Below are 14,529 nucleotides of genomic sequence, written 5' to 3' on the forward strand. Positions count from 1 at the left end.
TGCCAACATCTTGATTCCATGCCAGTAAAGTTGATTTCAAACTTCTGGCTTCCAGACCTGGAAAGAATCCATTTCTACTGTTTTAAGCCACCGCGTTTGTGGTCAGACTGAGTAACTTAAACAACACAATTTTATTGTCTCACTGTTTTGGAGACTAGATTTTCAAGATAAAAGTGTCAGCAGGGTTGACTTCTTCTGAGGCCTCTCTCCTTAGCTTATAGATACATCGTCCCCTGTGTCTTCACCTGGTCTTCCTTCTGTGCATGGTTGTGTCTGTGTCTCAATCTCCTTTTCTTTTAAGGACGTCAGGCATATTGAATTACGACCAACACATATGACCTCATTATACCTTAATTACCTCTCTAAGGACCCTATCTCCAAATACAGGCTTGCCAATGTCCCAATCCCCGACCTCCTTCTAAGCCCTGTCCCAGCTGTAGGCTAACGGGCCATTGGAAGAGTGACTGCCCTACGACTGGCCCTCCCTCAGCGTCTCCGCGCGGGGGGCAGGCCGACCCAACGGCATTACCACTCGAACTGCTGGAATTGGCTGACGACTGACGGCGCCCAGACTCTTAGACCCCCATCACCCTCACCAAGCCCAGGGTAACGCTACAGGTAGCGGGTAAGTCCATCTCGTTTCTGGTGGACACGGGGGCTACCTATTCGGTCCTGCCTACTTATTCCGGGCCAGTTTCTCCTTCCCAGATCTCGGTCATGGGTATTGATGGCAAACCATCCTTCCCACTCCAGACCGGTCCACTCCCATGTCATATCGAAGGACTCCCTTTTACTCATTCCTTCTTAGTCATACCATCCTGCCCAGTTCCCTTGCTAGGCCGAGATGTCCTTTTCCACTTAGGGGCCTCCCTCCAGCTGGTTAGACTTGACCCTAAGGTCCCCTCCTCCCAACTCTTGCTTCCTCTTCTCGGCCTGTTTCTAGAACCCTCCCCCTCGTATCCCCCTCTTCCAATCACACCGAACCCAATCAATCCCCAAGTCTGGGAAACTTCTAAGCCCATAATAGCAACACACCATTCCCCCGTCCTCATCCGCCTAAAGGACCCCTCCAAATTTCCATCAAGGCCCCAATTTCCCATCTCTGAGACTCACCTTAGGGGCCTACAACCTATTATCACCAGACTCCTAAACCAGGGACTCCTTATCCCTACTGACTCTCCCTGCAACACCCCCATCCTGCCTGTCTGCAGGCCTCTGGGGATTATCGCCTGGTCCAGGACCTCCGAATAATCAATGAGGCCATAATTCCTCTCCACCCAGTAGTACCAAACCCATACACCTTGCTCTCCCATATCCCCCCATCCACAACCCACTTTATGGTTCTGGATCTCAAAGATGCCTTTTTCACTATCCCCCTACATCCCGACTCCTATTTCCTCTTTGCCTTTACCTGGACGGATCCGGATACTCATACTTCCAGTCAGCTCACCTGGACAGTTCTTCCCCAGGGCTTCCGCGACAGTCCTCACCTCTTTGGTCAGGCGCTCGCACGGGACCTCACTTCCTGTTCCCTTACCCCCAGCACACTCCTTCAATATGTAGATGACCTCCTCCTTTGTAGCCCATCTCTCAGCCTCTCAAGACAACATACTGCAGATCTCCTCAATTACCTTGGCTCTCGCGGTTATCGGGTCTCCCCAGCCAAGGCTCAGTTATCTGTATCTTCTGTAACTTACCTGGGGCTCCACCTTACCCCTACCACAAAAGGTCTAACAGCCAATCGCACCCGGATTATCCGTGAACTCCAGCCTCCGGAAACAGCGGAACAAATTCTCTCCTTTTGGGGCCTTATAGGATTTTTCCGACACTGGATCCCTAACTTTGCTCTCCTCGCTAAACCCTGATATCTAGCCGCTAAAGAAACCCCTCAAGGACCCCTCACCTCTCCTTCCGCCGTTCGGCAGGCCTTTCTCACCCTCCAACGCTCTGATATCTTCTCCTCCTCTTTCTCTGCCCAACCCAAACCGACCTTTGCACCTTTTTGTGGATGAACGGGCCGGAATAGCCACTGGACTCCTTGCCCAGCCTGTAGGGCCTTCCTACCGCCCCGTGGCTTACCTCTCCAAACAGCTAGACCCAACCATTCAACCATTCGGGGATGGCAACCCTGCCTTCGGGCGCTAGCAGCGGCAGCCGAACTGACCAAACAAGCACTCAAACTGACTCTGGCCCACCCACTAACCGTGTTTTCCTCCCACCCGCTGGTCGACCTCCTAGGCCACAAGTCTCTCTCCCTCCTGGGCCCCTCCCGCATCCAGGAGTTCCACCTACTGTTTATTGAAAACCCAGCTATTTCTCTTGATCTCTCCCCTCGCCTGAACCCGGCTTCCCTTCTGCCTCCTTGATTCGAAAAATCTCACCATCTGTTACGGCAGCCGCCCAAATCTAGCTGATACTGGGTTTCTTTGCAACTCATCCCTCACGGTAAACACATCAGTTGAAGCACCACCAGGCATGTTTTTGTGGTGCAATGGTTCCCTCACAAAAGAGATCAATTCTTCCTCCCCCTTCCCATGTATCCCACAACTCTCTCTCGTCCCACAACTCACACTGTATAGCCAAGCCGAATTTTCCTCGCTAATCACGCCGCCCTTTACCCGACGAAAAAGAGCTATCTTTCTTCCTCTGGTCGCAGGCATCTGTCTCGCCTCCTCCCTGGTTGCTGCAGGCCTCGGGGGGGAGCTCTAACACATAGTGTTTCAACATCCCGCGACTTAGAACATAAACTCCAGCTAGCCATTGAAGCCTCCGCGGGCTCCATCTCCTCTCTCCAGCGCCAAATCACCTCCATAGCCCGAGTCGCTCTCCAGAATTGACGAGCCCTGGATCTCCTGACGGCCGACAAAGGAGGTACCTGCCTCTTCCTACAGGAGGAATGCTGCTATTACATCAATGAAACAGGACTCGTCGAAGACAACGTAAAAGCCCTCCATCGCTTAAGAGAAGAACTCCAACGCAAACACCAACAGTCCGCCTCCCCAATTCCCGATTGGCGGCGATCCACCCTCTATACCTGGCTAACACCAATCTTAGGCCCCTTAATTCTCATCTGTATCTTGCTCACGTTTGCTCCCTGTTTTCTTAGGTTCCTTCTCAGGCGCATGGAGGAAGTCTCTCGGGTGGCCACAAACCAAATGCTCCTCGGTCCTTACACCTTGCTTCCTACAGAACCCCCCACTGGCCTCCCCGAAGCCTTGGACCTCTGGTCGCCCGACTCCCCTTTCGACGCCCCCATTCAGCATGAAGTAGCCAGAGATCAGAACGCAGCCCCATTACACCAAAGATGTCGGGGTGTAAGGCCAACTGGCCTGAGGCAGGGGAAAACAATCAGATTCACAGGTTGCATCAGACCGAAATTCTCCGGACCACCCGATTCCAGAAACTGCCCTGGAGACATTCCGGACCACCCAGTTCCAGGAACTGACCTGGGGACTTTGAACCCGGCCCAGCCTTCCCGCCTTTCGAGGGGCGGGACTAACCGTCCCCTAGGATACCCGAAAAGACCACCAAATAAGGAATACCTTGCGCCCTCCCAGATTCACCACACCCCTTTCCCTTCTTCCCCTATAAAATCTTGCCCAACCCTCGCCCGGGTGCGACCTCTCTGGCCCCTTTCTCTCAGACCAGTGAACCTCGCCTGGGAGCGCTCCCTAATAAAGCTCACTTGAAGCTTTCCTCTGTTTCGCGGTGCCGTTTAAGATTCGACCTTACAGAAAGCAGTTGTTAATATATAGTATCATTCTTAGAAGAGCCTGATATTTCTGAGGAGCTACAGGTATCACTAAATGATCAGGCTCTTTCAAAGGAATGTGAATTCCTATCCAGAGAACCTAATTTTCTGTGCTGCTTAGCCTCAATTACTCCTTAACATTCTTTACCTAGAAAGAACGCTTCTAGGTAATTACAATACCTGAACGGTGCTTGTCACAATAGATATTCAAAAAAAGGATAAATCTCTTCCCCTCACTTTCTTTATTTTTCATAGGTTAATTCTAACTTTCAACAAATAAAACTAACGTTGAGCTTAATAGATTTATATCTAGACAATAAAAGTATGTGTTACCTGTTCTCCAAGCCATTAACTGACTTGAAGGCAATTTAAAAATGCATAGTATGTATTCTTGGTTGACCATACAGGATTGGACTTTTACAGATTGCCGTGGTTCCCCCTGTTAAAGTGGTAGCCTCCACCAGCTGAGGAGAGAATGGAGCATATCACCCTTTCAGCCCAGAATATCTATACAAGGAGGAAAAGCCCCACATTTATGTATTTCAAATAAACCTATTATATATAGGGCTGGGAATTCTTTGTAAAAACAACAGCAACATTAACAACAACAACAACAAAAACGTCTTGGAATTTCCACCTGAATCAAATCTTTGGAACAGATGATGATTTCGTTGATTTCTGCATAAGACAATGTTGCAGGTCAAAACACAATCTACTGGTAGCATGTGTTATTTAGCTGCTAATCTTAAGAGAAATCTTTATACAAAATTATTACAGCATAGCTAATTTGCAGCCATGCTTAAAGATTCTTACTGCGCTGTGAAGGAATTCATATTATAGGTTTCTGACATAAGTACGCTAACATTCACTCAGTGTTTCTCCAGGGAAGCCTGCACTTAAATGGCAAATATGTTTGCCCCGAGGCATATGACAATTGTCTTACTCTATTTCTTACATCCTATTTATAGTTGATTCTTCAGACACTTTGAAGTGGTACTTCATTTGGTGGCAATGAAAGATCAATGCATTGATCCTTCTAAGTGGATGGCAGACAAATGCAGCTTGTCTTTCTATCTCAATATCATATAACATGATAGAGCGCTGGAACATTGACACATCATATTTCTGACCAACTTAAGGTCTTCATAATTAAAAAGGAGACACACCATTGGAGAGATACTATAGGCACTGCACACACTGAGCAGCAGTACTCAAAGTGTGGTCCCTGTACCAGTAGGACCAGCATCATTTCAGAACTTATTAGAAATTATTGGACCCCACCCAAACCTACTGCATCAGAAACTTTAGGGGCAGGGCCCCGCATTCTGTGTTTTAACAAGCCCTCCAGGGGATTTTGATGCAGGCTATAGTGTTATAGTTTGAGAACCAATGATATAGGACATTCCTAGCCAAAGAATAAGACAGATCAGGATACTGAACCCCTGTTAGGCCTGATGAAAATGTGGATTAAAAAATAAGACATGACTGGCATTTGTACTTTCTTCTTGGTTAACTTGATTTCTATTTAAAGTCAGAAATCTACGGATGATAAAATTAAGTTGCTTCATAGGTGAAGCAAATTTAAATAAAGGACTTGAAATGAGGAAATTTTCTGGTAGGGGGTGTATCTTCAGACAAAATTCCTTAACAGGAATCTGGGAACGACATACTACAGAAAGTCCTCATGACATTTCTAAGTTTTACCACTGTGAGAGACTGAAGGACACCATCATATCTGCCTTTCAGAGGAAATGCCAGTTAAGTGAATCGGTTTGTCAATATCCATAAAACGGCTTTCTGGAAGTTTGATTAGGATTGCATTGAACCTATAGATCTGGTTGGAAAGAACGGACAATTTGACAATATTGTGCCTTCTTATCCATGAACATGGACTATCTCTTTATTTAGTAGCTTTTTGATTTCATTCATCAGAGTTTTGTCATTTTCTTCATATGGATTTTGTATATATTTTGTTAGATTTATACCTAAATCTGTATATATTTTATTTCCGTTCCTTGTCTTATTTCATTAGCTAGAACTTCCAGTATGATGTTGATAAGCTGTGGTGAGAGAGCATATCCTTGACTTGTTCCAGATTTTAGTAGGAAAACTTTGAGTTTCTCACCATTAAGTATGATGTTAGCTATAGGTTTTTTGTAGATATTCTTTGTCAAGTTGAGGAAACTCCCTTCAATTCCTAGTTTGTTGAGAGTTTTTATCATAAATGGGTGTTGGAATTTGTCAAATGCTTTTTAAGCATTTGATATAATCATGTGATTTTTCTTTAGCCTGTTGATGTGTTGGACTACATTACTTGATTTTTGAATGTAGAACCAGCCTTGTAAACCTTGGATGAATCCCACTTGATCTTGGGGGTAAGGATATTTTTATTCATTCAGGCTTTCAACAAGTATCTGTTGATCTTTTTACCAGGTAATGGGCTATAGAGGTAAACAAAATAAAATTTCAGCTCTTATGGAGTTGATTTTCTATTGAGGAAGATGGAGAAAATGTATAAAATGAATATATGTCAGATGGTGATAAGAGCTTAGAGAAAATAAAGCAATAAGGGGGATAGAATGACGTGGTAGAAGGGAAGGGTGCAATTTTGTGTAGGATTCTCAAGTCAGCCTCACTGATAAGCTGACATTGGAGCAGAGGCTCAAAGGAAGTGAGACAGTGGGTCATGTGAGTACCTGGGGGAACAGTCATTTCAAAGGCCCTGAGAAAGCATGCTTGAGAATGCTCCAGGTACAAGAAGCACCCTGAGGATGGAACAGGAGGATAGAGGGGCAGTGTGGGACTTGAGGACAGAGAGGTTGCAGGGGCTCAGATCGGCCGTGGCCTTCCAGCCTTCATGAGGATTAGGTTTCTCTCTGAGTTGAATAACCATGAGAGAATTTTGCACAGAGCTAGGACATTATCTGTCATATATCTTAAAATGATCACATTGGTGGCTGTGTTGGGAAAATGCTCTAGGAAGCTGTCAAATAATCCAGTTAAGAGTGAGTATGGCAGGGGCTAGGTGGCAGCTGTGGAGGTGATGAAAAGTAGTTGGAGTCCAGATGTATTTTGAAGGTGGAGTGATGGATTAGATGTGAAGGATGAGAGAAGAAAAAGATCTTTGTCTTAAGTAAGGGAAAGATGGAGTGCCATTTAATGAGATACTGAAAAGAAACAGCCAGTAGCTTTATTCTTATACCATTAGTTAATGAAAATTCCAATTAACAAATTCATTTCATTTTTTGAAAGTTTTGGGAGAAGACTTTCCTTCTATAAGCTTATATTCCTTTAGTGAATATCTGTAGCCAATATCATGGACTTGAACTCTGGGGCCGGTTCTTGGTAAAGCCTCCCATTCTGCACATAGGAGAGGATAGCTTGTCCATGGTTCCCTGTAGAATAATTGCAAAGGGTGGGTGGGGATGCTAGCTTTAGTGTCTCAGTGGTGCTTATTAAAGGAGGGAGGGAAGGAGGGAGGGAGGGAAGGAGGGAGGGAAAGAGGGAGGAAGAAAGGAAGGAAGGCAGAAGGAAGGAAGGAGGTAAGGAAGGAGGGAGGGAGGATGGAAGAAAGTTAGGAACCATTTAACCCCAGCTTCTTAAAGGCAGAGGCATCAGGTCTACTTATGGCCCTCTTGAGGCAGGTGAAGACTTTTCAGTGGGAAAACTAATGTCACAGAGTGATATTATATTAATGTTATGACATATTCAAATGTGTGGACAGACGCTGTCCACACCACAGGTTCAGAATGCAGTAAATTCACATTTAAAACCCTTGAAGTACGATGTATCAAAACTTACAAGATTACATCCTTTTTTCTTAGATGATTTAATTGATAGGCTTGAAGGACAATGAAGGTGAGTTCTGCCATGATGAGCTGGTGTCCATAATGATAAAGATATCGAGGGTATTTGCAAATTCTCTGTCACTGGATAGCAAATCTTTTGCTACATGGCAAAGTTAATTATACAACTACATTTCAATTGCTTTGAAATGTTTCCATTTATGTGTCCAAGGGCAGTCTTTTACTATAATACAAATATAATTCTTTCTGTGGCTCCGCGCTGGCCATTCAACATCAGATTCAAATTTAAGAGCAAAATATGACAATCTTCCAAATATCCTTGGCAAATAATATGGTCACCTAAATTTGTAATATCAGTGACACCACTTATTACACAATATTCTTAATATTACAAACCAACAGAGCTTATACTAGTGAAGTAAAAGTCAAATATATGGAATTTTCCTTTTGATACATGGTCTGTGTTATTACCATGGAAAATGATTAAGTATTTCTTGACTTATTCTTCTCAATTTTGTACCCCCCAGAGATATTTGCTTATGCCTGGGAGCATTTTTGGTTGTCATTTTGGGGGTGGGGTATGCTAATAGCATCTCATGAGTAGAGGCCAGAGATACAGCTAAACATCTTATGGAGCACAGGACATTCCCCACAAGAGTTATCTAGCCCCAAATGTCAGTCAGTAATGCTAAGGTTGAGAATCCCTGACTCATGCCATTGCTCATAGCTCATTCCACAGCTCACATCACAAATGCATTCCTTTAGCTGAGCCTTACAGTTCAATCGTTCAACTCAATATTTGAGTGTCAAAGGAAGATTGGCACTATATTGCGTCTCTAGGATGGGAAGAACCCACTAGGTTGAAGTTATAAGATTTACAGTCATTAGGTGAGTTGGAAGACCATATGATTCTTTATTGGAAACTGGCAAGTGTGCCAAATTAAGGCTTTACTAAGAATATCGTGAGGGTTAACGAGTCTTTGAAAGATAATAGTCACCTTTGTTTCATGTCTAAGAACTTTATCTATGCATTTTTTTTTTTTTTTTTTTTGCGGTATGCGGGCCTCTCACTGTTGTGGCCTCTCCCGTTGCAGAGCACAGGCTCCGGACGCGCAGGCTCGGTGGCCATGGTTCACGGGCCCAGCCGCTCTGCGGCATGTGGGATCTTCCCGGACCGGGGCACGAACCCGTGTCCCCTGCATCGGCAGGTGGACTCTCAACCACTGCGCCACCAGGGAAGCCCTATCTATGCATTCTTTATTCATTCCAATCCCATGGCTATCTATTCAGTTGAGTGTCAGTTACAGCTAGCTATTCCAGATGCTACACACACACACATTTTAACTGTGGCTGCCAGATATCAATGAGATTCACAGGCCCCCAGTACAATATTCTCAACAAAATATGCCTGATATTTTGAAGACCATCTGTCTCATTTTAATCTAGAATAGGCTCTTCTAAAGCTTTTGCATGCCAAATTACTTTTAAAAAACCAAAAAACCCTTGTGCTGTGTTAAAAAATGTTTTAAAATGTTTTTATTGAGATATAATTCATATACCATAAAACCCAGCCATCGAAGTGTACAATTCAATTTTTTAAGTATACTCACAGAATTGTGCAACTATCACTACAATCTAAGTTTAAAATATTTTCATCATGCCATAAAGAAACCTCATGCCCCTTAGCAGTCACTCCACATACCCCAGCACCCCCAGACCTAGGCAACCACTAATGCACTTTTTAGATTCTACAGATTTGACTATTCTAGACATTTCATATAAATAGGAGCATATAGTATTTTTACTACTGGTTTCTTTCACTTAGCATGTTTTCAAGATCCATCCTTTTGTAGCACGTCTCAGTACATTTTTTCTTTACTGTGTCCAAATAATATTCCATTGTAAATATATACAACATTTTGTTTATCCATGTATCATCTGACCGACATTTGTGTTGTTTCCACTTTTGTATACTGTAAATAATGCTGATAAGAACAAGTTTTAGGGTGGGGGCCCTAATTCAATATGACTTGTGTCCTTCTAAGAAGAGAGACACTAGGGGTGGATGCACACGGAGGAGAGACCATGTGAGGACACCTTGATCTTCAACCTCTAGCCTCCAGAACTGTGAGGATAAAATTCCTGTTGTTTAAGCCACCCAGACTGTGGTATTTTGTTATGGCAGCCCTAGATGACTAATATTCCTAGGAATGGAATTCCTGGGTCATATGGTAACTCTATGTTTAACAATTTGCAGAACTGCCAAATTATTCACATTCAAGTCATTGTATGGATATATGTTTTCTTTTCAGTAAACACTTAGGAGTGGCATAGCTGGTAAGTGTATGTTTAACTTTTTAAGAAGTGGACAAACTGTTTTCCAAAGTGGCTATACCATTTTACATTCCCACCAGCACTATATGAGGGTTCTAATTTTCCATTTCCTTGCCCAAACTTGTCATTGTTTTGATTATAGTCATCCTAGTGGGTGTGAAATGATATTTCATTGTGTGTCTTTTCTTTTTAATAGAGTTCATTTTTTTTTAGCCATTTTAGGTTCACAGAAAAATTGAGCAGCACATACAGTGTTCTCAGAAACCTCCCACCCATCTCCACCTACCCCCAAGTCTCCCACTATCAATATCACATATCAAAGTGGTAAATTTGTAACTTGTTACAACTGATGAACCTATTTTGTCACATCGTTATCACTCAAGGTCCATAGTTTACATTAGGGTTCACTCTTGGTGGTGTAGACTCTATACAGGTTTTGACAATAAATAGCAGCATGTATCCACCATTGTAGCCACCATACAGAATTGTTTCACTGCCCTAAAAATCCTCTGGGCTCTGCTTATTCATTCCTCTCTCCCCCTCCACCAACCTCTTCATTAGGGTTTTGATGGTTTTGATTTACATTTCCCGAGTGACTAATGCTGTTGATCATCTTTTCATGTGCTTATTGGTCACTTATCTTCCTCAGAGGGGAGATATATGTCAAAGTTTACAGACTTTCAGTTATGAGTATGTACAGTATGATGACCATAGTTAATAATATTGTATACTGAAACTTGCTGAGAATATATCTTGTCTTCTTACCACACATACACACAGAGTTAATTATGTGAGGTGATAGATGTGTTAATTGTCTTATTTTGGTAATCATTTCACAATGTATATGTATATCAAATCATCACATTGTATACCTTAAATATATACAATTATATTTGTCAATTATTCCTCATTAAAGCTGGAAAAAAAAAACCCCTTAAGGTTAGAATGGCTACTGTTTGTACTGACTACCTGATAATCGTATTTGAGGGCAAACATGTTTAGTGATATTATATTGTGGCAATACAAAATATACATGATGTTTTTTGAAGTAATTTTATAGAACTCTTAGGCTTCTTAAGATTTTGATGTTTTTGTTTTGAAATAAAAATATTTCTATTAAAAAATCCTTTGCCCATTTAAAAATTGGATTATTTGTCTTTTTATTGTTGGATATCAGTGCTTTTTAAGGTCCAGTTTGCCTCCAACTGAAAAGGAAAACGACCCACGATTTTGTCTAGTATAAGAGACACACTATAGTGTCTTATCCTGAATGGTAGTCTCCTCAGCAGGTTTCACTGTTTCTTTATATCTGGGGTCCGCTGTTGCCTTGTGATTTCAGGGCAGAGGCAGCACTTTTCTTGGCAGCTGGATTCATAGGAGTCCAAAAGAAACAAATAGCTTTAGGCAATTTTCAATCAATCTTAGAGAGATAATAGTGTAACAATTCGTTCCTGATATCACAAAGAACAGATTCAAACAGCACGTCTTACAATTAAATATGAAACACACAGGAATAGTGCAGTTATAGGAGAAGTGTTATCTTATTTCTCAGTGTTTATTAGCTGGTGCTCTTTAACGGACAGGACGTTTGCAGACGTTTTAGTAACCCACACAGCTCTGCTCTGGTGTGGACCGTGTTTACCACTTATTTCAACGAATTAAATTCAGCAACTATTTACTGCACACCCAAAGAGAGGCAATGCCCGTTCTACTGAATTCACTGAATTCTTTGATAAATTTTTAAAAAGAAATAGTTGTATATTTAAACTTTTTAGAAAAGGAAATAGCAGCTTCCCTTTTTTTTTGTTATTATTCACTTGGCTAAAGAGATTCTGGAACTTAACACCACGTATTCGGGGAGAAAGAAAAATCTAAAATGGAAAATACCACAGTGCTTCATCTACAAGATTTAAAAGAGCCTGAAAGTTCACTTGTACTTAAAATCTTTCATAAACGATTTCACTATCTCCTTTGAGAACTCATTTTGTTTAAAATTTCCTTTCTCACGGATAATCAAAATCATGCTGGATGCTTCAGGCCTGTCCTCCTCTGCATTCAGTAGACTAGTTCCTCCCTGCTGACATCTTATAAGGATGAAATTCTTCACACTTTCTTTGCCTGATAGTATCGTAGCTCCCATATTCACTTACACAGATGACATGTGATTGCCATATGAATGGATGGGAATAAAGGTGTTGGTGTTGATCTGATATTAAATAAGAGGAAGCTTAATTTCTCCTTTATAAATAACCCTCCACTCTGTGTAAGTTCCAATATCTTCTTTCCACATCTTAATGGATTTCCTTGCCTATCCCTAGAATGTGTACATGCCACACCAGAGGCCACTAATGAGCCAATGATACTCATAAACTGTCCTATTTTTGGGGGTGCAATCTTTATTCTTTGATGTTTAAGTCATGGCTAAACACTTTGGGGTATGTTTTCTTAGAAACATTACGATGCTATTTAAAAGTGGTAGCATAAACCCTATCACCCATTTGTTTCCCCAAGGGTAGTGTATGAGTCGGAGTTCAACCAGAGAAACAAAACCAGGACTTATGGCAAGGTATTGGCTCATGTGACCGTGGAGGCCAGTTAGGCAAGTCCATAGGGTAGGCCATCGGGAAGGGCAGGCTGGAACTCTCAGGCATGAGCTGAAACTGCTGCCCACAGATGGAATTTCTTCTGGGAAGTTTCATTTCTGCTTCGAAGGCCATTCAACTGATTAAACCAAGCCTGCCCAGGTCATCCAGAATAATCTCCCTTAAGGTCAGCTGATTATGGACTTTAATCATATCTGTAAAACACTGTCACAGCAACACACAGTGTTTGATTGGATAACTGGGATTACAGCCTAGACAAAATGCCTCATAAAACTGAGCCTCACAGGTGACAAGTATCTCTGTGGTCATAGAGCAGTCACTCTGAATATCAGTTTACTTTGTATTCATACGGAGATGGCTTTTGGTTTAAAGTCAGCTGTTATAAGCAACCTCAACCATTTAACTTTTTTTAAAACAAAGTGTAAGATGCAAAATTAAATGGAACTCCTTGTGCTACAGTCCACCAGACTTGCTGTCGCTGCGTGGGTAGACTTCTTTCTACAGTAGGCCTTTGCCTATGATCAATAAAATTGTGTATATAGCAACTTACCACAAACTTGGCTAGAAAAATTTAGCCCATTCCTTGCCTTGTTCTTGGTGAGGAGACATTGAAGATAATTTAAAAAGACTCTATTGTAGTTGTTCGCAAAATTTTTGGTCTCAGGACCTTTATGTGCATCAAAATTATTGAGGACTCTAAAGACCTTCTGTTCATATGGGTTATGTCTTTGTCAGTTTGGGCTGCTACAGGACTCTCTCCAGGGAGCTGCAGACTGTATACAATTTGGGGGGCTTATCCTCTGAAGCTCATCTGGGAAACCTCTTCCTCCCAAGGGCCCACTGACTCCAGGTTAGGACACTTGGGTGGGGGTCTGATAAGTACCCTTTTACGTGATGGTGAATAAACTGCTCTTCCAGTACCTAGACATACAGTTTTAAAACCAAGGAGGAAAAGAACAAAGAGGAAGGAAGGGAGAGAGAATTAAAAAGTAGTTTACTCAATCAAGATCTTTTTTTTTTTTTTTTTTGGGTATGCGTGCCTCTCACTGTTGTGGCCTCTCCCGTCGTGGAGCACAGGCTCCGGACGCGCAGGCTCAGCGGCCATGGCTCATGGGCCCAGCCGCTCCGCGGCATGTGGGATCTTCCCGGACCGGGGCATGAACCCATGTCCCTTGCATTGGCAGGCAGACTCTCAACCACTGCACCACCAGGGAAGCCCTCAGTACGGCCATGGCTCATGGGCCCAGCCGCTCCGCGGCATGTGGGATCTTCCCGGACCGGGGCATGAACCCATGTCCCTTGCATTGGCAGGCAGACTCTCAACCACTGCACCACCAGGGAAGCCCTCAGTAAAGATCTTTATGGTGATGCTTGAAAGACCAAAGCCATTTAAGTAGGAAACGTGCTAATCTTTTGCTGTATGTATATGGAAAGATCATGAGTAAAAGTAATCCTCCCTTAAAAACAACTCACTGCATAAACTGGATGTCTACTTAATTGAGTCATCGTTAACAACTTGATAGGAAGGCGAAGTGCTATGTAACACCTTTACTTGTACTGTATCATGCTGGTAGACAATTCTCTGGGAAGCTGAATGAGTTCAGGGTAGAAGCGGTCACCTGCAGCATATAAGCAGTAATCTGATTATCAATTAAAAAGTGAAAAGCACTGAGGAAGTTTTAATTAAGCAATATTCCACAATGATGCTTTTAACAGTTTTATAGCTAGCTAATCATTTATAAACATTCTAATACAATAGAGCGAGATCAGGGACTAAAATACATTCCCTTTTAAAACACAGGTTTGCACTGAGCAAAGAAGACAATATTCTGTGACAGCCAAAGGAAAATATACTCAGTATGGTCAACAAACAGTAGTGTTTTCATTTTAGTTGATGGACATTTTTACAAACAGTCTGGAAAAAAAAAACTGGTGTAGCACTCATTTGATTGGGAAGCAGGGAAACAAAGGGGCATAAGGTGCCTTTATAATTCTGAGCTCAGAATTAGGGATGTGGCAAATATACATGAAATGG

Source organism: Globicephala melas, chromosome 14, assembly GCF_963455315.2.
Source record: "Globicephala melas chromosome 14, mGloMel1.2, whole genome shotgun sequence".
Taxonomy (NCBI): domain Eukaryota; kingdom Metazoa; phylum Chordata; class Mammalia; order Artiodactyla; family Delphinidae; genus Globicephala; species Globicephala melas.